Source organism: Myodes glareolus, chromosome 10 (assembly GCF_982192425.1).
Source record: "Myodes glareolus chromosome 10, mMyoGla1.1, whole genome shotgun sequence".
NCBI lineage: Eukaryota > Metazoa > Chordata > Mammalia > Rodentia > Cricetidae > Myodes > Myodes glareolus.
This window is the reverse complement of record NC_142035.1, coordinates 55,825,943-55,852,232: the sequence shown is the minus strand read 5'-3', so window position 1 is coordinate 55,852,232 and position 26,290 is coordinate 55,825,943. Positions and strand designations below refer to the sequence as shown.

Below are 26,290 nucleotides of genomic sequence, written 5' to 3'. Positions count from 1 at the left end.
TTTGGATCATTTTTTCAGTTGACACTGCATTTAGAATGCTATCCGTTTCTGTTAAATTATCCCCTAAATATTATTTAGTTTGCTTGCAGATATCATTATGTGGAATTTTTTTCGTCTTTTACTTGCCCTTCCTTATCCTTATCCTGTACACCCCTCTGTGCCTTCCTCTTTTCTTCTTGGCTGGCTCCATGACAATGTTCAAAGGTGCTTCCTTTGGGTTAGGTCAATGTGGAGTCCTGGGAAGAGATGATGAGGAGAGAAGATCTTAGCTTTTTATTTCGAGTTGACTGTATCCATCCACCAAAGGTCAGTTCTACAGGGTTCTTATCTTTTGAGAAATAGCTACATCTCCCCACATCCTTTTAGACTAACAGAATTTGGGCAGTATCACTATATTCTCTGTTGTGGTGTCCCTCCACTTCTTTGGAAACAGTCATATGAGCATCGTTTGTTTTTTTTTTTTTTTTTTTTTTTTTTTTTTTTTTTTTTATAATCTTGCCTGTTAAGAGGCTGACTCATCTTAACAGATGCTCCAAGACAGTCAGGACTACATAATAGGGAAATCTTACCTCAGAAAACCAAGAAAATGGGATAACTGTTCTTTGCCTCCAAAGACTGAACTCATGGTCCTGCACACGTTAGGCAGTGTTCTACCACTAAGCTGCCTTACAAGCCCTTATAAAGATGACTTTGCAGAATAGAATGACTTGGTCAGAAAGAAAAGAAAAGGACATAAACACACATCCAAATGACTTTCACTGTGAAATATCTCTTGAAGATTATTTCTATTCTCTGGCCATAAAAATCTTTGATATAGGAAACCAGTCTTGCCATGGAATGCTGATGTCCTGAGAATCTGAGAGGCACATAGATCTGAAGACAGGGTGATATTTAGAGATTAAAAGTGGTGGAACTGGAGGTGGGGGAGAGTGGCAGGTGGGGTGGCAATGGTTGTGACAGGATTGGAGTCCAGTCAATAAACTGGTGAGTGTTTCATGCAGGTGACCCAAGTTGTATTGGCTGACCATATCCTTGCCTCTACTGAGGTTCTTAGCTTTTTTTCTGCTAGTTCTTTACCCTCCTATTTCCCCCTCTCTGTGTTATATGTCTATGTTTATCAAAATGTGTTAAGGTGCGCTTGTTTGTCACATGTGTGTAAAAGTGCATATGTAGTGTAGGCGCACACATTTTTTTAGTTTTTGAGACAGAGGAGATTTATTTGTGTTTTCACTCTGAGACTGCTCATGGAGTGGACCATAGAGGTTTCTGGTCGATGCAGAGGAGATAGAAGGATGCAGGGAAGAAGGAGGGGCTAAAAAGATGCATGGCCTTTTTTGATCAGAAAGGTGGAAAAGAGGCAGAAGTGATCTTTCCTCTGTCACTCCGTGGATCAATCAGGTTTATTCCCTAATATTTGACTCTTGAGTTTTATTGAATAATAAAACATTAAGAGAAGCTGCAATACTTTTCCTTAACTTAGAGCTCACAGATCTGGCTATGGTGGCTGGTTGAGGAGCTCCAGAGATTCACCTGTCTCTGCCAATCATCAGCAGTGGCTTACAGATGTGTAGCACTGCACATGGCTTTTACATGGGTACTGGGGCTCTGAACTCAGGTCCGCAGGCTTGTGTGGATGTCACTTTACTAAAAGAGTCATCTCTTCACCCACCATCCCTTCTATTTAAGTGATGCTGTAGCCATTAGGAAATGCTCATCTTGGTTTCTTTAGAGTGTTTATTTCATAGTCTACTTTGTCAGACCTTTATACAGACCCTGTTCTTAAGTTTAAGGTTTCCATGGTAACTTACCCGTTCACTTTAAAACTTATCTGTATCTTTATGCTTAAAGTAGATCTCTTAGCCTCTTCCAAATTTGAAGCAAATAGTATAGCCTTGTTAGGTCACATTACTGTAATTAGAACTTTGGGTAGTTAGAGAGTTGTAGATCTTATCCCTCTCTGTATAAACACATCCACACATATGAAAAAGTGACAGCAGTGTGATGGTAATTAGCTTATTTGTGGTAATTATTTCACAATGCATGTGTATATTGAAATATTAAATAGTGTGCATCTAAAATAGAATTATTTACACTCAGGTAAGATCATTTCTCAACGAAGATGGACAAAAATGGATTCCCTGTGTTACCATGGCTGAAAGGAAGAAGCTGTCCCCCCATCACATTTATGAACTACGTTTCTCTTTCTTGTGTAAGTCTTTTCTGTTTAATCAGTCAGAATTCATTTCTATGTTTTGCGGTCGTGAACCTTGACTGGTGTGTTATTGGGGCTGGGAAAAGAATCCAAGTAACAGAGCCTCGGGGAAAATGGGGACTCCAGGCTTGTTAGACGGAGCAAGTGGTGGTAAGAAAAGCAATCCTTCACATTAAAGAACTGCTCTTCTGGAAGTGCTGAAACCATCTCTTGTGGTCATTTGGAATGAAAAGCTCATTAAGTACAAATGTAGAGGAAATGGAAGCTATGGCTGACTGATCTGACACACGCAGGCCTCCTAGGGGGGAAGGCAGCAGGATAAATAGCACAGGCTTCCTTTCTACCTTCTCTCTGACAGTGTTCCTGCGGCTCTTATTAGCCTGGTTAACTATACTTTGAATTCTTTTTGATTATGCACCAGGCATAATAAATGTCATTAGAGACTTTGGGTTCTGTTAATTTCTTTTGATGAGTCATTTAAATTTTTTTTAATATATAATTAACTTGGTTGGATATTGGTACCATATTTCTTTCCTCTTTTTAAAATAATATGCGGGGTTTTCTATTAAAAACTCATAGATTGATATTTAGGTGTTCATAATACAAATATAAATAGCATCAATTTGTCTGCTTTCTGGTGGTGCGTGACTGCTGCACATTCGGCAGAAATGATGCTTCGATTATGATGTTTTCTCAGGGACGTGATGTGTGGTCCAGTCTTCTGTCGTCAGTGAACAAATCACCACGTTACAATGAACTACGCTAATAGATTTACTAGTCAGGGCTCTCCAGGGGCAGAACTGATGGGAAAAACACAGCATAGGAAAGGGATTTTTCAGATTGGTCCAAATACTTTGGGCTGAGGTAGTTCACCAATAGATGCCTGTGTGTTGGAGGAGCTGAGAATGCAGACACTGCTTAGTCCATGAGGCTGGACGCCTCGTCAGTCTCAGTCTGTTGCTAAAAGTCTGGAAGATTCCAGGAGAGATGGCCTTTAGTGATGGGGGATCAGATTAGATGTGGGGAATCGCTGATCTTCAGTTCAGGTTGGAAGATGCTGAAGAAACTGGATTCTGATGTCAGTGGAGGATGTAAGTCACCTTGGCAACAGCAGGCTAGATGCACCTGTGGGGAATCATGGAGTTGGCCTGGGCTAGCTGCCTTCAGAGGCATACATCATAGAGTTTCAGGTTAGAGTCCATGGCTTCTGGTGCACTGAGTGCCTTTCAGTTCAAGAGAAACTGAGGCTTCCCCACCCTGCAGGCAGTGGAGAGTTCAGGCCACCTGTGTATCTCTGCGTTCCCTGGTAGTCAGAGAAGCATTTCGAAGCGTGGCTGGACAGGCAGTCTTAGACATTGTTCTGACACACCTTATGTAGCTTGCAAACGTCATTATATCCTGGCAAGCACAACTGTATTCTTCCTGGCAACCAGAATTTGGGAATACCCTTTATGATTCTTCTCCACATTTTCCCTTCCTTCAGTCAGCCTTGCAATCACTACGTGGTTTTCCAGGTCAGAACCTGTGTGTTTATGCCCATGGTGCATGCTGTGCTGTGTGTTTGCTGACCCTGTTTTCCGACTAGAAGAAGCAGCATGAAGCACTTACTCCCTATAACGCCCTCCCAGCTCATGGCCCCCTCTCTGGAATCTCCTGTTCACACCCTCATGCACCAGAAGAGATGATTTTTGTGCCCATGTCTTACAGTATACATCTGAAGATGCCTTAGTGTTTACTTAACCAGGAGCGGGAGATCAATTCCAATCATAAAATGCCACTTTGCTTTTAATCTTCAAGTTTCTGGGATGCCTGTCCCCCACTCTCAGGGGTGCAATGTGTCATTCTAAATACCTGCAGACTCAAAATAAAATCGGACTCCTTGAATGTTACACACTGGAGAAATATTAAGGGTTGTTTAACTGAACCTCTCAGATGAGCAAACAGGGCATTGAGGGGGCAAATAATTCACCCTAGTAAGAGGGTGCTGCTGGAAGAGGTGACGGGGGAAGGGTCCGAGGGAGATGTTGAGTCTGCTGAGAAAAGGTGCATCTCCTGAATGGTGAGCTGTGATTTGTGAAGCTTGTTGGGGGACAGCTTTGTCCTTGGTGCCGCTCGGCAGCAGTGATAAGGGTATTATAGATGAGGAGGTTTGGGTGGGGAGGAGAAAGGATTTCTTTGGAAATCTTGTCTGAAGCTGCCATAAATTTCAGAAACATCCAGTTGGAAAACACATCAAACATGTCCTTTCGGAGGCAGGCTGTCACATCTCATCACTGACTGGCTTTCTATTTTAGTCTCCTTTCCTCAAGCAGCTGTGCTCACTGCAGTGAGATTCAGAACGTGAAGGCGGGGCACCTCAACTTAGAAGCCAAAGGTGTGAAAGCCGTCTCAGACTTCGTTGGTTTGTCTGTTGCAGTAAGAGTGTGGGCCGCCCTCCAATTCCTCTTCTCCATCTCCTGCTTCATGAGAACAGAGAGAATGTGAAAATGATAGCCCCAGACTAGTCTCGTGCCAGTCTTTGTCACTCACTCTTCATGCCAAAGCTGAATGCAGACACCTTGTCAGGTTGCATGGTTAAAATGTCCTAGGTGTATGGCTTCCGCATTGTTGTTTGTATTAAAAAATCAAAGCAGTAAGCGGGGAGAATAAGAGAGCATAAGAACGTGAGCCAAGAAAAACCCTCAAAGTTTCGGTGGGGGGGGGGATGCTTTTAAAGAAGTAATTGAGAGACTAGGGAAGGTCACCAAGGTATGCCCAAATTATCCATGTCATGTGATTTGTGGGAGACTGTGCCTTTAAAGAGAAAAAGAAAACACATGGATGTTGAAAAAGTGGTTTTGTTTAGCTCTGGTGACTTCATAACTGGAGTTACTCCCCCAGTGGTCTATTCTGTGAGGGAGGAGACCCTGTCATGAAGGTGTTCTTGGTACTTGAGAGTCATTTCTTCACTTCAAGGGCCACAGAATCAGTCAGTCTTTCAGCTCTTTATTAAATGAGTACAGTGGTTTGGTCTGTGGCATAGGAGGGGGCATTTGCTCATACGAATGAATCCCAGCATCCGTGATCTTCTGGCTATTGGCAAGTGTTGGGGTCCTCAGATCAGAGGGAGCATTTTAGGGCTTGAAGGCAGGGGCCAGCACCTGGTGGGCGTGTCTACGTGTACCCTACATGAATGGCTGACTGAATATATAACTCACTGTCAGTGATTAATAGCATCTAGCGGCTGCTCTCTTGGGGTGGGCTCACAGGGTAACCCCACAGGTACAAGGCTTTTATTTGGAGGTCAGGAAATCAGAAAGTAGCAAGTGAACACGAAATGGTTTTCCCTGAAATAAGTTATTAAAAATAAGCTGTTGTCACCACTAACTTTCACTTTAAATGGAACTGACACTATGACCAAATAATTGGTAGTAATTACAGGCCTTGTGTCAGATTTAATAAACCCCTCAAACTTTAACTCCTGTAAAGACACAGCTACAGGGTACGGCTTTCACATCCTTTAGCACCTGGTTTCTGTTACTGGTAGTTTTCTTCCCTATAATATTTTCTGCTTTTTAATAAAAGAACTGTCATTTCTAATAAAAACTGAAAAAAGTCATCAGGGGAAATAACGCAATTGATGGGTATCCCTGGCTGAGACCGAATAAGCACATATCTTCAAAAACTTTAAAGTGAATTTTGACCCTAAGCTGGACCTCGTGTGGGGATTGAAACTCATTATGTGAAATGAGCAGCAGGGCCGGGGCAAGTTATTGACCTCCGAGGCTTTTCAGGCGGCTCCTCTTGGTTTTAGGGGGGCATTTTCCTTAAAATAAGTAGTAGCCACTCGATTTGGCTCATCAGAAGGTGAACATCGTGGGTGAAAGGAAACACCTTCCTTTGTTCCTGATCCATGTGGTAGGATGGTTTCACAACACACTGTACTCTAATCCACTGACACTATCAATAGCTAGGCGTGTCATCTGACTCTGCAGCTCACCCATTAAAGTGAGGGGCTTCCCTAGTCTACTGATCTGGTTGCCTACACAACTTGCCTTGGCCCATGGCAGGTGGGTTTAGAAGAATAGCTTCACGAGTAATAAGTAACATGGCTTATTCACTTATGCTCTTGTTTTGATGACATCGTACTCAAGAAAAAGTTATCTAGACTCTGGTTCTAAAAGAACAAGTGTTACATGAAACTGACCTGATCCCACTGTAGTCTGAAGTAGCCTTCCACACAAGCTTACCTGTAGTCACAAAGAGACATAAGGTGAGTCTCTGATCCAAATCTGGCCAACCAATAATTTGCAATTGATTCCTTATAGCTTGAAAGAGAGGCAGGTGCTGGTGGGTCAGCTAGTTGCCCTTTGTGGAACCTATGAGTGAATCAGGTAGAGCCTGGTACCATGGTAGCACGTGTTTGAGTGTAGCAAGCTCTGCAGAGATGGGGTGCATAGCTACAACTGCTGTGCTGTAGGTGGGTCTTGCAGAGACGGGTGGGTAACTACAGCTACGGTGCTGTAGGTAGCCTTGAGTAGTTTATTGTCAAGTCAGGGTCTTCACTCAGCCTCACCACCACCCCTTGTCTACCAGGCTTTCAAGGATTCTGTGAGTCCGTCAACATCCTTGAAGCTAATTCCTTTTTGATTTCATTTACCAGTGATACAGTGTACATTTCCAGTCAAGGACTCTGGCTAGAACAATGGGAATTAGAAATAAACTTAATTCTGTTATGATTATATCTTTTTGCATGACCATTCATCATATGTTACATAGTCTTAAATTATCTTACGCAAGTCTTCTAACAATCCCCCTTTGCCCCAGTATGTTGGACTGACTCAGAGTTCCCATCTATATTCCAGTTTCCCTTTCAAATCACTGTCTCATAGGGCAAGTTGTGTCTTAGTTTTCTTCGATAAAACTAAGGATAAAACCCAACGGTGTGTGTGCAATTTGAAGGTGTTTTCAATAATTTCCATTCCATGATACCTTCCAGGAAGCATTAATACGAAGAGTAGAGGAGGTGACCGACATGGTGGGTGGTGTTACTGTCAGCTTGTGAGATAGTGCTCGCTGCTGTGCCTGTTTTCACCAACCCAGGTGCAAATGGTTCGCTCTCCATCATTTCAGAGTTTGACAAGTCCCTGCAGTGTCGTGGCTCTGAACCTTATCCTGAGTGGCTCACATGGCAATAGCACTCTAGTGGCCATACCTGGATTCTGACAATACTCCTTTGTATGTGGAGGGAGTGGTGCTTAAATCCGTGTCTTCTTTGGTGGCATACAGGTCTCATAACTTAGACCTTTATCCTACTTTTCCTTCGGATCCCCATGCCCTTACTCAAGAACGTGTGTAGGACAATCTCCTATTTCCAGTGGTATTTGTGTTTTCTATCTCGGTGGGTTGACTCGGGAGAAGATAGAGTGATTGGTGATTAATAGACAATTGGGTGAATGCTGCAGGGCAGTGTTTTAATGGTAGTAGAGGAAGGTGTGTCCTGAGCAAGGACACTGGAAGATGTAACCCTGAATACATCAGGCTGCAGAGGAAGTGCCCACAGGTAAAACTAACTTTCCTGGTGCAAGGGTCCAGAGAACTCTCCACGGCAATACCATGTCACTCAAGATGCAACTTGGTGATTCAAGAATCCTGTTGGTACCAAGATAATCTTGATAGCTCTGAACTATCACTTAGCTTTAAGTGATAGTTTCTATTTTTTTTTTATGATCCAGAACCACTTTTCCTTTGGCAGATAGTTGATACACAGTCACTCTGAGTCCCTTCTAGCACTGCAACCTAACATCTACTTCATGGGTGTGGGCCAAGTTTCGAGGTGTTATCACTGTAGGCTGAATTTGGGACATTGGACTTGGTGAACCCATTATGATGAAACTACTGCATCTTTGCCCTCTTGGCAGTTTTGGAGGCTGAGCATTCTGGGCTCTGGACATTTGTGGTGTCCTAAGCCTGTTCTAGGGTATCATGTGCCCCAGAGCATTTCCTCTTGGCGCCTGGCTTCTTCCTTCACTTTACTGGTGGAAAGCTAGACTATAGAATCCTATTGAATTTGGGCACAGATCCATCTCTCTGTTTCCACATCTCAGGAAGACCTTTTCAGTCTGGAGGTCACCGTCCTGTTTTCCCACAGGTGTGTCTGTCACAGTTCTCTAACTCTCCTCTGCTCTTCTACTTCCTTCCTGCTACTTCCAGAAGCCTGTTAGAATTCTCCAAGTATAATTTTGTTTTTATTGTATTTTCGTTTTTAATCATCGCAGAGTAATAGTAAAAAATTCTGATCTACAACATGATGTTTTGATACATATATGTGTTATGTAATAATCAAATTGGGGGCAATTAACACATCCATCAGAGCAATCATTTGTCATTTTCTTGTGACAAAACATTTATGATCTTCTTTCTCTTTAGCTACTTTGAAATACAGAATTTTTTTTATTTTTTAACTCATACAGAATTAGTTTAATTTTTTTGTTAACACAGTGCTTTTCCTGGGGCAATGAGCAAAGCTGAGAGCTTTTTACTTATTTGAATAAGGATGAAAGGAATATGAAAAACTCTTTGCCTTGGTTTCAGTATTGTCTCCAACTATTCTAGCCGCATGATCTCCAGAGCTGATTAGCAGGCATTAGCTGTAATCACTGCCAGTCAGTTACCACACAGGACAATGGACGATTCTGTGCCTCAGTTTCCTCATTTGCAAATAGTGTTTCTGCCAACTACCTAAGTTCAAGTCAGTTAAGTAGATGGATGAAGAAACATATAAGTGCTTGGAGAAAGGATTAAAACAAAACCCAGCTCCCACAGACATCTGGAATTAGAATAGGAAAGCCTTAGGACTTCAGTGAATGCTGGGATGTCTTGTGTTGACTTGTATTTTGATGTTGAGTTTGTGGGGAAGTATAATCACTGAGGAGACTTTGAGGAAGCGAAGAAGGAAAGCAAAGCATCATATAAAAAGATAACAATGGTGTTCTTCACATCCAAAAACCTCCAAACTGCCCCTTTTCCTCTCATCAAACAATTGATGGGCAATGAGACTGAGCTTATTTGCAGTTAAAGTGATGGCAATGCTGACAATTAAATGTACAAGCGGAACAGAACAAATGGGAGCCGTCCCGTGTGTCGCCAGTGTTGTTTTCTCGACAGGGCACAAAGAGTGTGTGGTCAGGCTCCGTGCGCCGCAGGCCTTGCCCGTGAAATGTGTCTTCTGGCAGCTTGGAAGTGTTTGCTTTGGGCCATGGTGCATGCTGGTTGCTGCAGTCCCTCTTGGTTAATGGTTCTAATCCTCCTTCCTGCATTTGTTAAACAAAGTTCTGATGTGGGAGAGTCTTTCAGCACAGCTGTCACCTTTGGGCCCCGGGAGTTTCCCTGCGTCAGCAGTCAGTGGGGTAAGAAAATCTTGGGGCCATAACCCTTTATCTTAATGACTAATAACAACCTCAGGTGCAGCAGTCCGAAGGAAGGCCCAAGTCCACGTTCTTGATATCTATTCCTCATTCAACTTGGACTCAGCAGCAGCTGTGAGAGGCAGTAGCCCGCAGGCTGAGAACGTGCTTCTCTTTTGGTAAGCCTTACAGCTCTCTTTGGTACTGTTTAAACTTGCTGTGCTACAGCAGGGCCCACTGGGAGGGGATGCGAATGTTTGAACACCTCTAAAGAAGATGCTGAAGCAATGGATCTTCTCCAACCGTCGGGGAAAGGCTAGTGTCTAAGTCCATCCTCACACTCCTCAGTTCAGCAGCTCTCAAAGGTATGGCCCAGCCCAGTAGGCCAGCCTCTGGAAATTTGTTGGAAATTTGTTGGAAATATTCATCTGCTGCTCCCCCAAACTACTGCTCTGGAAACGTGGGCTGGAAGGTACAGCAATCCATCTTAAGGAGCCCCTAGGTGATTCTGTTGCCTGCCAAACTTTAGGAATTGCTATGCGGGACATTTCTGGGCTGCTTCCACATGTGAGCCACAGTTCCTGCAGTGGTTATCTGACCAGTAACTTACCCTCTATCGACTCTTCCCTTCTCCATTTTTCTCCCACTTTCTTATCTGTACTCTGAGCATCCTTCACAGATAAACCATGGAGTCCATGCCTTATTATAAGGAAGAAAGCCACCATCTGTGTTAGGTGTTATGATGGCTAAACTTCATTGCCAGCTTGACAGGATTTGAAATCACCTAGGATACAACTCTAGGCATATCTGTGAGGGTTTCTAGAGAGAGTGAGCCAATGAGGGAAGATTTACCCTGAATTTATGTAGCACCATCCCAGGGACTGAATAAAAAGAAAACAATGGAGAAAGCTGACCACTAATTTCCATCTTTCTCTGCCTCGTGGCCCTGACATCGTGGCGACTAGCGACCTCAGATTTCTGCCACTATGACTCCTTTCCAATGGTAGATTGTATCCTTCCAAATCACGAGCTAAAGTCAGCCCTTCCTTTTGTTTGCCATCTTTTGTCGAAACAAGGAAAAGAAGGAACAAACACAGGCACGGTCCATGTATAACCACATGTGATGATACTAAGCCCCAGTAAGATCAGATGGGTTATCAGGGATCACCACTTACTTATAAGTGGTTCTGTAGCCTTTTAATCTATTTTTAAAATTAATCTAAAATATATTCTTCTCTCATACAATGTCTTGACTACAATCCCCCCCCCCACTCTTCCCAGCTCCTCTCTATCCCCCTTCCCTCCAGATCCACTCCTTCTCTGTTTCTCATTAGAAAATAACAGGCTCCGAGGAGATAACAAGCAAACATAATAAAGTATGATAAGATAAAACAAAAATCGTCATGCCAAGGCTGGGCAAGAGCATGCCTACAAATCAGACTCATCTGTTCACATACTCAGGAGTCCCACAAAAATACGATGCTGAAAGCTATGATAACTATACAGAGGACCTGGTGCAGGCCCAGGCAGGCCCTGTGCTAGCTGCTTCAGTCTCTATGAGCCTGTATGAGCTTTGCTCAGTTGATTCAGAGGACCTTGCTCTCCTGGTGTCCTTCTTCCCCTCTGACTCTGACACCCTTTCCACTTCCTCTTCCAGAGTCACTTGTTAAATCCTTCTCATACTAGCAGCGAATTCATCCCATGCTGACAACCGCAAAAGCCAGAAACACATAAATAGACTGGCTACGAGCCTGAGCTCCGGTGCCAGCGATCACAGCTCCCAAATCCAGATCTAGCGCTTCCTAATCATGTGACTTTGGGAGACATCCTTCAGGTCTCTGAATTTCAGCTTTCTTCTGTGGGCACCTCACAATAGCAGTCACCTCAGCGTTCAGAATGTTCTCCTCACCGCGCACTTCCTCCCTCTCATTCCATAGCAGGCAGGATCCCAGGTCAGAGGCGCCAGTTGCTAGGAGAACCAAGTCTCCACACAGCCTTGCTCATGCCTAATTGCTCTGATTCCAGCCCTCACCTCCTCACGCCTTCAAGTGCCTGTAGCAACAAGAACATTGCTAAGATGTTTATTTCGTCTGTTTTCCCAAGAGGATTAATTTGTTTTAAAGTAGTGTAGACATGGACTTTTGAATTACTAAAGTAGCTATGTGTTGGATAGTGTTATAAAACAAAGTGGAAGGGTAAAATCTACAAGATTTTATCTAGGGGCTGAGGAGGTAACTTGGTGGGTGCCTTGCAAGCACGAGCACGTGGACTGAATGCCCAGAACTCTGTAGAAAAGATCAGGGTGGGATGGTGTGAGCAGGGTGGGATGGTGTGAGCAGGATGGGATGGTGTGAGCAGGATGGGATGGTGTGAGCAGGGTGGGATGGTGTGAGCAGGATGGGATGGTGTGAGCAGGATGCAATGGTGCGAACACGGAGGGATAGTGTGAGCAGGATGGGATGGTATGAGCAGGATGCTATGGTGAGAGCAGGATGGGATGGTGTGAGCATGGTGGGATGGTGTGAGCAGGATGGATGGTGTGAGCAGGATGCGATGGTGAGAGCTTGTAATCCCAGTGCTGGGAGGCAGAAACAGGTGGATCTCTAGGTCTTATTTACCAGCCTACATTCACACAAAAAAGAAGTTGACAGGGCTTAAGCAATGACATCCAAGTTTGTTTTGTGGCCTCTGTATACAGGAACACACATACATGTACACACACACACACACACACAATTTTATCTATACTTAAGCCAATAAAATGTGACCATGTTAGACTAACAAAGAGTAAAACTAATATTTCCGCATGGGGTGTTTCACACCTCATCAAATCCTTCCGGGGAGGTTACGTGAAGGCAGCATCTGAGAGGCAAGGCAGAGCACGGGGTAAAATATTATCAAATACAAAGGGAAGAGAGCTATTTATGGCTTTGCCATTTATAAATTTGATCAACCCTTTTTGAACCTATTTCTATTTCCTGTGGGTAATGAATTCCACAAATTTATTGCCTGCTGTGTGAAATAATGCTCCCACCAGGTGTACTGGGAAGCCGGCTCTTCCAGCAGGGAAGGTGACTGAACTTCCTGCCACTTATTTCTGCTCATTAAGTGTGGCAGGCCATTTGTGAGGGAGAGGAGTTTTCTGAAAAATCATGTCATTGTGGTGCATCATTTTCATAAATTATGTCACTATGCAGATTTAGGAAGCTTAAGCAATTGGAATAATTCTCTCTTATGGACACTAAATTGTATTTCCATCTTTGGAACGGTTGCTAGAGGGTAGAGCAAAATCTATAGACTTGGAGCTTAAGCGTGGGATTGTATGTGCATGCACCTGTGTGTGTATATGTGCATGATACACTCATGCACATGCACCTGTGCATCTGTGTGTGCACACCTGTGTATGTGTGTATGGTGTGCTACACTGTGTATGGTATGTTGTGTTCCTGTGTGTACATGTGTGGTGTGTGTCTCTGTGTGTGTTAGTCTTGCTTCTGATCATTTTGTTTTACAAAAATTTCTATTATTTTATGCCCTCCATCAAGGCATCTCTTTCATTACTCTCCTCCTCTGTCCTGCTCCTAACCCACCCAACTTGATCCTCATGTTCCCCCAACCCCCACCCAGGGTCTTTCAGTTTCCCTTCTTTCTCTCATCCACAATGACTCTAAGTTACCTTGCTTTTGTATATGTGACAAATTCATTTGAACATATGATAGGAATTGCCAAAGGGCAGATACACACACATGGGTGGAGGGAGAGAGAAGCATGAGAAGAGACTTGGGAAGACACAGTGGGATCTAGGAGGGCAGCATGGGAATAATACAGCACTGCTTCTGCAGGGTTTATGTGATTCCTGCCACCCCTAACCTCAGATACTTCATAAATAGAGCATGCTTACATTGTCCTGAAGTCTGAAGTGTCAATAAATCTGTCTCTGAAGAGTGACCAGCAAGTGATAAAATATTTTAATGACTTGAACAAATGACAAGCTTGTGGCTAGTTATAGAGAAGCTTGCTCATATCACACTGCATTAAAAAAAGTGAAGTCAGATTTACCTAGGCTGTGCTTTTTGTTTGTATGATTGAGTGCCACCAAAGGGCATACCACCTGGAGTGAACCTAGATGAAAAGCTGTCCTAGGAACAAAGGAAGTATGGGTAGAAAAGATGCCAGGCAGGGTTGTTAATTCTAAACAGCAAAGCTCTTTGTGTACAGATTGGGGGCCAGGTTTGTGGCTCAGAGGCAGAACATTTACATAGCATGTATGAGACCCTGGCTTTCTTTGGCTTAGAGAAATTGATTTTCCTCCCTCCCTCCCTCCCTCCCTCCCTCCCTCCCTCCTTCCCTCCCTCCCTCCCTCCCTCCCTCCCTCTCTCCCTCCCTTCCTTCCTTCTTCCTTCCTTCCACCTTCCTTTTTTGCTTCTGGGTTTTTTGAGTAAAGATCTCTCAGGCCATGAGACAAAAGTTGGGGAGCAACTGGACTCTTTTCTGACCTGGGAGGAAGTGCATCCCCTTCAGCTGATGAACTTCTTAAGGGCATCACATTTACCCCCAATCTTATTCTTCTCTTCTTACTTAATATAGTTCTTGAACCTCAAACATATGTAACCTTCTTAAAAACAATATTGCATCTGTTTTCACATGTGTTTCAGAATTTCCCTGCATTTTCCTGGTTCAAGTTTATCCATAAGAGTCAATGTCTGAGATAATCAGATTATTTGCTATGCTGTTTTAGAGGAACCAAATGGATGAAATGGATCCTTTCATGTCTATTTGGACAGTTTAGAAACCAATATAAAGAGTTGGTTCCTTGAAAAAAAGATCAGCAAGCTAGTCAAACCCTACTCAAACTAACTGAAATGAAAGAATATTCAAATTAACAAAAGAGAATATTCAAATTAAGAAAATAAAAATAAAAGGGGGAGCATAACATCAGACACTAAGAAAATCAAAGAATAGTTAGGTCACACTTCAAAAACCTGTAGTCCACAAAAATAGGAGAATCTAAAAGAAATGAATAATTTTCTTGATAGATACTACCTACCAAAGTTAAATCAAGATCAGATAAAGAACTTAAATAAGCCTATAAACCCCAAAGAAATTGAAGCAGTGCAGTCATTAAAAGTCCCCCAACCAAAAGAAGCCCAGGGCCAGTTTTAGCACAGAATTCTACCAGACTTTCAAAGATGAGCTAATATCAATTCTCCTCAAATTATTCCATAAAAATAGAAACGGAAGGAACATTAGAAAATTCACTTTATGAGGCCACACTTACCCTGATACCCAAACCACACAAAGATTCAGAAAATAAAATTTTCCTCATGAATATTAATGCAAAAATTCAATAAAATACTTACAAATTGAATCCAAGAACACATTAAAAAGATCATACACCATGATCAAGTAAGCCTCATCCCAGAGATGCAGGAATGGTTCAACATACAAAAATCTGTCAATGTAATCTACCACATAAACAAACTAAAGGAAAAAAGCCACAAGATCATCTCATGAGATGCTGAAAAGACCTTTGACAAAATCGAACACCCCTTCAAGATTAAAGTCTTGGAGAGATCAGGGATAAAAGGGACATAACTAAACATAATAAAATCAATTTACAGCAAACCAATAGCCAACATCAAATTAAGTGGAAAGAAACTTAAAGCAATTCCCCTAAAATCAGACACAAGACAAGGCTGCTCACTCTCTCCATATCCATTCAATATTGCACTTGAAGTTCTAGCTAGAACAATTAGACAGCTAAAAGTGATCAAAGGAATGCAAATTGGAAAGAAAGAATTAAAAGAATTGTTGTTTACAGATGATATGATAGTATAAATAAGTGGCCTAAGAAATTCTACCAGGAAACTCCTATAGCTGATACACTATTAACTAAAAAAAATTCGATATTTCTCCTATAAACAAACAACAAACAGGCTAAGAAATTAGGGAAACAACACCCTTCACAACAGCCACAAATACTATAAATTATCTTGGGGTAACTCTAATCAAGCAAGTGAAAGACTTACATGAAAATAACTTCAAGTCTTTGAAGAAAGAATTTGAAGAAGATGTAAGAAAATGGAAAACTCTCCTATGTTCATGGATTGGTATGATTAACATAGTTAAAATGGCTGTCCTATCAAAAGCTATCTATAGATGAATCTCCATCAAATTCCAATACAATTCTTTACAGATCTTGAAAAGACAATACTCAGCTTCATATAGAAAAGCAAAAAAAAAAAAACTGAAGAGAGCTAAAAAAAAATTTCTGTACAATAAAAGAATGCCTGGAGTTTCATAATCCCTGATTTAAAGCTGTATGAAGAGCTATAGAAATAAAAACTGAATGCTACTGACATAAAATAGACAGGTTGATCAATGCAATCAAATTGAGGACTCAGATATAAACCACCATACTATAGACATATGATTTTTGATAAAGAATCCAGAAATACACAATAGGAAAAAGAAAGCATTTTCAACAAATGGTAATGGTCATACTGGATATTGGCATGTATAAAAATACAAAATAGATCCACATCTATCACGCTACACAAAACTCAAGTCCAAGTGGATCAAAGACCTCAACATGAAATCAGATACACTGAACCTAACAGAAGGTTAAATGGGGAACAGTCCTGAATTCACTTGCACAGGAGACAATTTCTAGAACAGAAAGTATGTAACATAGGTTCTATGATCAACAATCAATAAATGGAACCTCATGAAGCTGTAAAACTTTGTAAGGCAAAAGACATCATCAATAGGACTAAAGGAAATCTACAGAATGGAGAATTTTTTTTAACTGGCTCCACATTTGACAGAGGACTAAGTTCCAAAATATATAAAAATCTCAAGAAACTAGCCATCAGCAAATCAAATTATCCAATTAAAAAATTGGGTACAACGCTAACTGAGAATTCTCAACAAAATTTCAAATGACGGAGAAACACTTAAAGAAATGTTCAACGTTCTTAGCTTGCAGGGGAATGAAAATCAAAACTACTTTGAGATTCCATCTTACACCTGTTAGAATGGTTAAGATAAGAACACAAGTGACAGATCATGCTGGGGAGAATGTGGAGCAAGGGGGGGCACATCTACATTGCTGGTAGGAGTATGAACTTGTACAGCTACTATGGAAATCAATATGGCAGTTTCTCAGAAAAATTGGAATCAATCTACTTCAAGACCCAGCTATACCATTCTAGGATATATACCCAAAGGACATTCAGTCACACCATAAGGACACTTGCTCAACTATGTTCATAGCACCTTTATTGAAAATAGTCAGAAACTAGAATCAGTATAGATGTCCCTTAATCAAAATGGATAACGAAAATGTGGTACATTTACACAGTGGAGTACAACTGAGCTTTTAAAAACAATGGCATCATGAAATTTGCAGGCAAATGGATGGAACTAAAAATGTCATCGTGAGTGAGGTAACCTAGAAATACAAGCATAGTATGTACTCACTTATAAGTGGATATTTAAGAAAATCATGTTGCAATTCACAGATCCAGAGAGTCTAAGTAACAATGACGACTCAAGGGGGATTCATGGATCTCTTCGGAAAGGAGAAATAGAATAGAATTTGTGGGTGGACTGGGGGTTGGTGAGGGTGGGGATATGAGGGACCAGGCTGGGGGACGGAGGATATGGAGGGAGAGAGTATGGCAAGAAACAGCTGGAATTGGGGGCATTTGGGAGTTTCTATGTGGAAACAGAGAAGTGGAAACTCCCTGAAATCTACTGTAATGATCCTAGTGAAGACTCCCAGTAATGGTGGATATCTTCTATAGCCAGGCAAGGCTTCTGGCAGCAATGGGACATCAGCTCAGCTACAAAACCTTTGAGCTACAATCTATTTGGCCTGCAAGATATAGTGGGATAATGGTGTCATAGAACTTGTGTGAGAGTGCCCAACCGATGACTAGTCCAACTAGAGACCCATGTCATGAGAGGGAACCCATTCCTGATACTACTGAAATGTCCAGGAACCAGAGGTTGGGTAGCCCAGAGACCTAGAGTAGAATCAAACATGACTGACAAGAAAAAATAAACTCAATGAAATTATTCCTAATGATATTCTTCTATACTCATAGATCAGTACCTAGTCCAATTGTTGTCAGAGAGGTGCCACTCAGCAACTGTTGGAGATATGCAGAGAGCCACAACCAAACACTATGCAGACCCCGGGAAATCCAGCAAAAGAAGGGGAGGAAGAATCGTAAGAGCTAGAAGGGTCTAGGGTATCACAAGAACATGGCCTCCTAGGGGCTCACAGAGACTGAAGTGACAGTCAAAGAATCCGAATGGATCTGAACTAGGTCCTCTGCATAATGTTATGGTTGTGCATCTTGGTGTTCTTGTGGGATTCCTAATAGTGGAAGTGGAGGTATTTCTGACTCTTTTGTCCACTCTTGGGATTCTTTTCCACCTACTGGGCTGCAGCCTTGACATGAGAGTTTGTGCCTAGTCTTCTTCTAACTTGTTTTGCTGTGTTTGGTTGATACCTTTGGGAGGCCTGCTCTATTCTTTTTAAGAAGGAAAGGAAAGAGGAATGGATCCAGGGCAGAGGGGATGCCTGGGGGTGCAGGGAGGAGTGGAGGGAGGGAAAACTGCAATTAAGATATAATGTATGAGAGAAGAGAGAAGGAAGGAAGGAAGAAGTAAGGAAGGAAAAAATGAAAGCAATCAAGAAAGCAAGAAAGCAAGAAGAAAAAGATCAGCCTGTATGTTAAGCACAAAGGATGAGCATTTTTGAAACATGAAGTGGCTACCCCCACTTACATGCATGTGAACTTGGGCTAATACACAGAATTCCTAGCTCTGTGGTGGACTTGGGTCTCCTCATTCAGACTTCTTTATACAGCCAAACTCCTTGAGTATTATTATTTGAGAAAATTTTAATTCAGATAACACTGTGCATACATTTTAGCCTCAAGTCCCTTTGATGGCTTCCTAACAACCAGTCTTGTTCCGTTATCAAGGGAACAAATGATAATTAAGTTGGACATCTCAGAAAAAGAATCTGTTCTTTTAAAATGTCTCAGTCCTGGTTTTGCTTATTCTCACCATTGTGTTTTCTGTTTGCTGAATTTGTTTATTCTCTGTGTGGTAATAGATGTGACCTTCCTAAGAAGGTTATTAGCTTTCATATTAGCTTAATGTTCCCTAAGTTTATATACTTAATAAAAGCTAATTACCTTGCAGTTTTGTTTTGAAAACCATCCCAAGAGAAATGGATGGAGATGGATTAGCCCTTAAGTTAGCAAAATTTCTACTGCTTTCCTTTGCTTTTCTACGGCCACAGATCTCCTTTCCTCCCCTTATTAGAAGAATTATTTCCTTAAGTGGAACATTTCCACTTGCCCTTTATTTTTACTATGGATGATATAATAGTATTTGATAGTGGGACTAGTTTATTTTAATTTACATATTTATAAATATAAAGAATATTTAAAATCTATATATTGTGATCAGTTTTGAGGTAGAGTCTTGCTGTGTAGTCTGGAGACTGGACTTGACTTTTGAATTTTCCTACTTTAGCCTTCGGAGTGCTTTGGATTACAACATTGAGCACTGAGATGCCCAGAGGTGAGTGGATTGTATAGAAAAGTTAGTTTAAGTGTTAGTTGACATTTTTAAGGTAGCATATAAAATAATTGACTTTATTATGGAATTTTCATATACATATGTTCATATGTTTTGTCCATATTGATTTTTCAATCCCCGTTGCCATTCTCCACTTCTCTGAAATATTAGTTATTAGTAAACACAAATGATTTGATTATTCTTCCTTTACTAGTGATGCTCTGGCACTAATTTTCTTTGACACAACCTATAGAGAATAAGAGAGAAGTTGCTAGGGTTTGGAAGCAGAGAAAGGGGAGCAATAAAAGGTGACTTTAAATTAGGAACTATGTGTCAGCAGAAAGAAAGTTAGTGGAGTATGCTGACAGCAGGGTTGAAGGAAAGTTGTCTTTCTCTTGGGCTTCTCTCTTGACTGAGATATAATATAAAAGCTATCATGAATATGGTTATTAACATCTATACATGAGGTTTACCTATCCATAAATCAATACAGCCATTTAAGATAAAATTATTTGTAACTTCTAGTTCATAAATGTGTCACATATATTTACCTTAGGATGCTTGCATAATACAACAAAATATAATTTGTAAAACTTAAAATGATTTATGGATGCTGCTTTATAAATGTTATAAAACATGTCTGTTAATTCTACTATGATTGTTGTGGCTATTTTGTTTGCTTTCTTATCATACAGAAGGTTTGTGAAACTCATTTTTGATAACTTAAAATAATATCACTAGGCTATGTCTTAGGAGAAAAAGAACTTGCATGTACATGTACAGTGTACATACCCCCCCCACCCCGGGACAAAGTCATTTCTATCAATCCTAGAGTGACACACCCCATGAACCATTGCTTTGATTGTAGACAGTTGTGATGGCCTGCCTTCTGTGGAAAACAATGTTTAGAAACATAAAGCACTCCTTCTGCTGTAAGAAGGCTATCTACTTTCACGTAATCGCTAATGTCCTAATCCAAATAACTCTCTTGAAGAGACCGCTGTAGTTTCACCTCAGACAACATACCACTGTTTATTCATCTTCTGCTGTTTGCCACCTGTCTAACTTGGATGACTGTAATGGCCTCCCAATGGTCTTTCTCTTCCTACTCTTTCCTACCCTTCAATCCACAGCCAGAATGATTTTTAAACATGTTAGATAACTTTCAAAAAAAAAAAAAACCTCAATATCGCTATGTCCTATAGAGTGAAACCTGAACTCCCTCAACAACCCATTAACCATGCACAATCTGGTCCTCCCTCCTTTTCCAGTGCCGGTCCACCCCTTACTTATGTTCATGCTCCTCCCTGTGGCCACCAACTCTCTTGAGCATTGGGGCTTAACAAGCTCCTTTCCATATTGGGCTCTGTGCACTTGTGGCCTCCTTTGTTCTTCAACCATTTGTTTTTCACAGCTGGTTCCTTCTCAGCCCTGAAACTCAAATTATCTCCCTGGATTTTTTTTTCTTTCTGGAACAACCCAGGCTCTCTGCATTGTTATATGTATTAAAAACAGTAGTCCTTTTGTTTGTCTGTTTTTTCATTGCTTAGTCTCTATAATACAATACTGTAACAATACTAGTTAACTTTATATGATGTGGGAGGGCCTAATCCACTGTGGGCAGTGCCAGGTTGGGGCTGGTGGTCTCGGGTTGTATAAGAAAGCAGGCTGAATGAGTAAAGTGAAGAGGTGGCAGACTCAGGGGCAGTAAAAAAAGAAAGAGGTTTATTTTTTTATAAAGCAAAATTAGAGTTTGGTGAGAAAAGGTTTTCTTATAGATTTAAGCATGGACATTAGCGGCGAGAGGGAAGGAGGCAGTAAAGGACCGCATACACCCCTGTGTGGGTGTGTGCTTCTGAGGCAAGCACTGAGTGTTTATTTCTATTCTTTCCTCTGGGCAGGAGTGGAGATGGTGAGATAAGAGACCTAGAAAGGTAGATAAGATAAAAGATAGATAAGATAAAAACTGTGGATGGTCTTGGAAGGGAACACACAGGTGGGTTTCAAATTACCACAGAAAACTAAAGACCTCTGACGGCTTCCTCCACTCTCAATAAGAAGTGTGTACTGTGACTGGATAATAGTTCTATTGTGTAGATAATGAGGTGGTCATTAGCACTGGGCTCTGCCGAGAGTTAGTTGGGTTTGTGAGGCAGCCTTTCTTCAAAATCTAATTCTAGAAAAAGGAGAGCAGCACGAACGTCATGGGAGCAACCAAACATCTTTTGACCAGATTTAAGACCAGTTCCAAGGGATGGAACCAATACCTGACACTTCTAATGTGCTCAAGAACCTGAGATTAGGTAGGTGGGTTGTGAGCCTAGGGAAAAATCTAATGCTATTTTCCTGCTTAAGGAACAAGGTGTTATTCCCATAGACCAGTGTTCCACTCAACTCTAATCAGAGCTTTTTCCCAATAGGTAGTAATTAACACAGAGACCCACTATTGGGCAACGTGCAGAGAGTGAGAGACCTTGGAATACTCAGTCCTAAAGGAGAGGCCTTCCTCAATCCCTCATAGAGGCTCAGGGCTCTATGTAGAAAATGAAGTTAGTTGGGTAGGAAAGTAGAAGGTTCTGGGAAGGGCTGGGGGAGGGGAGATATGATCAGAATACTACACAAAATTATTTTTTTCAAACACAGGAAAACATCACAATGAATCAGAACATTAAAACAGGAAGGACTCTGCCCAATGTTAAATACTCACATAAGGCTCAGCTCCTCCATGACAGAGCGTGGTAGAATTTGCTGCAGATGGCTTGAAAACCCAGAAGATAAGGGAGGGAAAGTGTAAGGCCTGGCAATTCTAACTGGGCAGGAAGCATGCAAAACAAAGTGATGGACTCTACGAATAGTGGCACCTAGAATTATTCCAGATACGCTGTACCTTTCTGCGGTGGCGCTGAGGGATTTTTCTGGTTACCCATCAGTTTTCAGTCGAAAGAGGGCCTAATGAGAGGAATGACATAGCCAGGAAGTGTGTAGACCTAAAGGGACAGTTGCCGATCAGATAAGGACATACCAAGAAGCCAGTGTTGTCTGGTTCTGATGCTGTCCTGGATGTTATGGCGTTTATCATGGGTTTACATAGACTCATGGCGTGGAATAGAATTTTGGAGCTGGGTGGAATACATGCACATTTGCATGCTAATCTGGGTGGAATACATGCACATGTGCATATCAGTCTAGGTGGAATACATGCACATTTGCATGCCAATCTGGGTGGAATACATGCACATATGCATGCCAATCTAGGTGGAATACATACACATTTGCATGTCAATCTGGGAGGAATGCATGCACATGTGCATGCCAACCTGGGTGGAATAATGCATATTTGCATGCCAATCTGGGTGGAATACATGCACATGTGCATGCCAATCTGGATATTGTCAAGTAGGAGCTTCATTTGCCTTCTGTCTCCTGGGGATTGACTGAGGGTTCCTGTCCCGCGCTACCGTCTCGCCAGCAAGAACCACGCGGTACACATAGGATCCTTCTGCAGTAAAGCTTTATGTCTCTTGGGAGCTAGAGCATAAGCCACATGGCGGAGACCCAGATAAGATGGAACCCATCCCTTATATAGGAAACAGACCCTGCTTTGGACGTGTCACTCTTGGATAGGTCCATTGTTCCCAGTCCCAGGTGATGCCTCGGGAGTAGGCGGGGACTCAGTGGGAAATTACCGAGCACATGTGCGTTCACCTGGCGGTGAAGCCGGATGTCAGCGCCATCTTGATAATGGAGAATGTGGCTGCGGCCTTCTACATCTCCCCCTAATTTTACTTCTTTGCAGAAAGGCAACTCCCTAGGAAGGTAAAGATAGAGGTCGCACTTCCCAAAATGAAAACATAAAAAATGGGCTTATACGGAATCTGTCCCTAGGCTCATGACACCTGGAACCTATCCAGCCTGCCCTCTGCCAATTTTCTGGGAAAGGGAATATACGGCAGGAAACCCTTAAGCAAAGCGACTTATCTCTCAGAGAGGGCCATTCTCTGTGCGATGCTCTTCAGCTCAACAACCTTCAGGGCTAGCTAAGCCAAGCACTCCACCCTGTGCAATGGACCACAGTCCTAGGGGTGCAGGAGCTGGTTGGCTTAAACCTTACTGCTTTAACATAGATAGCCACATATCAGTAGAGGCCCCTGTTCCAGGGCAGCCAGCGCTTGTGCAATAACCACTTTGTCCCTACGATTTTGGGATTTGAGTCAGCAGACCATCCAGAGGAGAAACACTATTCCATAGCAGGACCGTTCCAAAACATTTCCACCCCCACCCATTCTTTGAAGTAGGGGAAGAAAGACACGACCCAGGACTGTAATCCTATGGCCAAGCTTATAAATCATCTCTAGGACGGTAGGGGGAGGGGGCCCAGAGTCATATTGGTTGTAAAAAGTCAAGGAAGCACCGCCATCCTATGGCTGACTGGTAACAGCTTCGGGAAAGCTGAGAGTGTCCTCCATCGGTGCTCTGTCATCCATCTGCAAAATGGCAGGAGGAACAGCAGCCAGGTCCTCAGGCGAATCCGTGTGTTGTGGATCACTCTTCACTGTTCGGGTCAATCGCTCTGGCAGCCAGAATGGGCTTTCTTGATCCTGTGGGAAGGCACAAACAGCTCCCCTGGATCTCAATAAGATGGGATCCGGGCCTTTCCATTCATTAGAAAGCACATCTTTCCACTTAACCAAATCTTTGGGCCGCTGCGGATCCGAACAATGTCGTGTTGTAGCATTTTGGCCATTATCATCCAGATTTAAAAAATTTATGGTGAACAGAGCCATGGCGATGGCCATTCTTGGCATCGGGGGCAGTTCCTTTATATTATTCCCCCCCTTTTTGTTTAAATAGATATTTATCCAATTTTTAATTTAAATAACCATGGCATTTTGTAACCTATCTTGAAGATACCCATAGTGTTTAGTAGAAATAACTGACAGGATAAGGGAAACTGATAGCAAGCAATAACTGACAAAACAAGGGGAAATCCAGCAGCATAGCAATGGCACAGCAACAACAACACTGTAATGTACAACAACAACATAGCAATAACTGACAGACCAAGGGCAGGAGCTGGACCATCCCTCAGGAACCCGCCAGCTCCGCAGCAATCAGGCCAGACAGCTCCATAGCAGAGGCTTTGTCCTCAGGCCTCTGGACAGATGAATCCACAGCATGAATAGTAGTACTTCTAGAAAAAAACATAAACAAACTCTTCTCCCAAAATAACATTTAAGAGTATTAAAAAACTCAGTGTAAAAATTTAGCACAGTCAGTACTGGAAGTAGGCTGGTCTTGAACTTAGAGACCTATAGGTCTCTGTTCTAAAGAGCAATCTTGTTTGTCTGTGTCATTATAGTAGGCCTTAGAATTAAACCATTTTAAATCTGGCACAGATGAGATTATTGTTTTAAAAATATGAGAAAACCGTTTTCCTGTTTCCAGCCTGGAGTCCTAAGATGACGTGGCCATTGGGGAACCCATATGGGGATCTCTGTTTTTTACGGTATGGGCCGTGTTGCCCCAGTGGCGCCTAGGAAAAACCCAGGCCCTGTTTGTTGATATTAGATTTAAGATTTATTGGCTCCCGTATTCCTTGCTGTATTCCTTGCCGGTATGGTGGCCTTGGGTTCCAGAGCCCGCCCGCCATCCAAGGGCTGTGTGCGGCCCTGGGCCTGCTCGCTGCGCGGATCCCCGTGTCCCAGGCCAGGAAGTGGTGGCTCCACCCCCAGGCGCCCCTGCCTTTCCCGCGGGGCTAGCCTAGTTCTCTGAGGCTGTGTTGGTGGCGGAGTGTGGCGGGAGCCGACACCCAGACCAAGGCTGCACAGGCCGGCAATAACTCAAGGTCCGCGCCAGAGCCGTTGCGGCTCAAGGGGTCGATGGGAGAGGCGGCGAACAGGGCCGCTTCCCTACTAGCCAACTCTCAACACCTGTGCCACAGCAAAAGCGGCTGTAAACTCTCACAGATCCAGCCAACGACCCAATCACCCCAAAATCCAAAGGCCCTTCGCATCCATCTCCCTGCGGATCCTGAAACACCAGACAAGCCAAGCGTACACATAGCAATCTTTCAGGAGGACTTGAGTTCTTAAAATGCTAAGCAGTTCTTAAAAACTTAAGTCGCACTATGTAGATGTAATACGGTACTGCCTGTTTACTGCATTTAAACCTTAATTGCGCTTTTATTATGATAAATACGACCAGCCCTGCCTGAAGTCAGCATCGTTTAGCATAGCCAAATGGAATCAGAGCCATTTTACCCTCAGAGACCCTCACAGTTTTAGGTACATTGTAAGCCTTCTGACCTGGCAGCTTGTGGCACCGTTCTCATTCTCGGTACTGCTGTGATACCCTCCAGGCCAGGCACCAACTGAGCCTGCGCAATATGCCTCCCACCATAGCCACAGAGCAAAGCTCCGCTCCAGCCGCCCTCCAGCCCCAGCTGTACCCATTTCGAGCCCAAACCGGTGTATGGAGCAAAGCGGAACTCAGAGAAGTAGGCTTGAAAGGACCTCATTTAAACAATCTTTTAGGGAATTTGGGCGTCGTTTAGTCTCTTTGGCTGCTTCCTGCTGTTATTGGGCCGCTGCATTTTAGGGGTAAACATTATAACATTTCAGGAGGTCTCGGTGATTCAAACCACATAAATCCCAAGTACACCCTTAGGCTCTCCTTTTCTGTGGAGACGAAAACAGAACCTCTTTCCCAAAACATCATATCCTTAGCAGTTTCTAAGTTTAAATATCTTTCTCCTATCCAGTACACAACAGACAACACAAACAACATAACATAAAGCTTTTGACCTTGTAAATCAGCCTTCTCCCCCATTTTTACTTTTTTAAAATCATTGGGGGGTCCTTTTTAACTGATTTTCTTTTCTGTCTCCCCCATTCTTTACCGGAGGGTCATTTTTTAACTTATCTGGGTGCGCGCACAACCTCCCACTGCTCTACATATCAGTTTTTGATATGCTCTCTGGACTTTAGAGCGTACCTCTCTAAGCACGCATTCCTGTAGTTCTGAATCCTCCTTGTGTCCAAGGGGTCTCCGGCGGTGCAAAGTTCTTCTTTTTCCCGGGTATCAGCACCAG

General features: G+C 42.6%; 1 long non-coding RNA gene across 1 annotated transcript; it reads right to left on the bottom strand.

Moving 5' to 3' along the window:
* Positions 1-22,696: 22,696 nt before the first annotated feature.
* Positions 22,697-26,060, bottom strand: LOC148120651 (uncharacterized). The gene is made up of 2 exons (XR_015739097.1): positions 24,262-26,060; positions 22,697-23,798 (listed from the first exon to the last, which is right to left on the bottom strand). It is a non-coding gene; the product is annotated as an uncharacterized LOC148120651 (long non-coding RNA).
* Between the last annotated feature and the right edge of the window lie 230 nt (positions 26,061-26,290).